General features: G+C 50.7%; 1 pseudogene; it reads left to right on the plus strand.

The window, feature by feature from the left end:
* The first annotated feature begins 6 nt into the window (after nt 1–6).
* Nucleotides 7–1,086, plus strand: LOC119343316 (annotated as a pseudogene).
* The last annotated feature ends 455 nt before the right edge of the window (nt 1,087–1,541 follow it).

A 1,541-nucleotide genomic window follows, 5' to 3' on the forward strand; every position in this document is an offset into this window, starting at 1 on the left:
CATACGTAAAGTCATTGATGTAGCTAGCGACAATAGCGCCCTTCGCTGCCAGATTCCTCAAGAAACTTTCGAGAACATGCACTTTGCTGGCTCTTCACATGGCCATCTCATCTGCTGCTACCGTGGAGATTGTCTTGTTGTCGATGTGTTCACCGGGGCCATGGTTTCGCCTCCACGTCTCCCTTTCAGTGACGGCTACTATGGTGGCACCCTCACTGCTCCACTTACATCTCCCAACTCACATCTCCTTGTAAGCACTCAATCCTCCCTGTTTGATTGGCCCGTTGGAAGTGACTCTTGGGAGGAACTCCAACTTCCTCATGGATGGATATATCAGATCGTGCAGTTCAACGGTCAGTTCATCGCCATGGACCACGGTATGAGGATGTATACTCTGCGGTTGGCCCCTCGGTTAGGCCTGCGGGAGATACCAACCGAGTGGTGCAGCGAGATGGAGCCAGAATCTTTTGTGCAGGCATGGCTTGTGGTCTGCGGCGACGATCTCCTCATGGTCGACCACTTTGTGCACCTGTCGTCCGCAGATCCTGTGTGCCACCGACATGTCGACCGAGCCCGCCAAGTGGGTGAAGGTGAAGACGTTGGACAACTGGGCGATCTTCGTCGGGGGAGACGAGCGGAGCCCTCCGTTGCGCGCCCGGAGCGATGGGGAGGGACGAGCAACAACTTGTACTACGCCCATCACTCTCAGCCTTGGAGCGTGCACGAGCTGCGTGGCCATGTGGACCTTTCTCCAACTAGCCATCCCAACTTCAACTGGCGTAAGAGGTTTGTGCCCACAGCCATGGCCTTGTGGGTGTACCCGAGCATGTTCTACTCCGATGGCCGGTGATTTATTTATCTTGCTGCTCTAGAAGTTCGTTTTCTTTTCTTAAGTGCCGATGCTGGGCTGCTATTGAATTTATTTTGTTTATTCTTCTAGGCAGAGCATCGGCAACCAGACTTGGACATTTTTGCCTGAATATCTTTTTCTTTTGTTGGCTTGTAATAAGAGACACACAAGGGGTTTTTTCTTCATTAAGTACTTTGTGTTCTTGTACTGATAGGGGCATATGCAGTGGGTGCAGAGTTCTCTGTGCTCTCTATGTTCCCATGTGGAGTAGCATCATAGATTAAAATCGTCCGCTATTTGGCCGCAATCTCCCGCTAATCGCAGTTGAGAAATCTACCCGCGATTTTCCAATAGTACAAATCGCGGGAGATCATGCCACTATCGCCCGAGATCGCTCCATTCCTTCGTTTAGCCATCGCGGGAAAATTCTCTGTCGCTTTGCCGCGATTTTAATCTATGAGTAGCATCCATCAAAACAAATGTGTGTTCATCAATAGGAATGATTTTCATGAAAAGCGACTACTAGTACATGTGCTGATAGCTGGGCAGGTACTTCCATGGACTGTAGAAGTTCAGATTGAGAATGAAGCACACGCAGTGGGGAGCTCGTCGCTGATGCCATACTTACGCGTACTGGTTGAGCCTTGTATTGCGTGTACAGGCCAGGCCAATCTTCAGCATGCTGGCCCGG

The sequence above is a fragment of the Triticum dicoccoides genome, unplaced genomic scaffold, assembly GCF_002162155.2.
Source record: "Triticum dicoccoides isolate Atlit2015 ecotype Zavitan unplaced genomic scaffold, WEW_v2.0 scaffold122624, whole genome shotgun sequence".
Classification (NCBI taxonomy): domain Eukaryota; kingdom Viridiplantae; phylum Streptophyta; class Magnoliopsida; order Poales; family Poaceae; genus Triticum; species Triticum dicoccoides.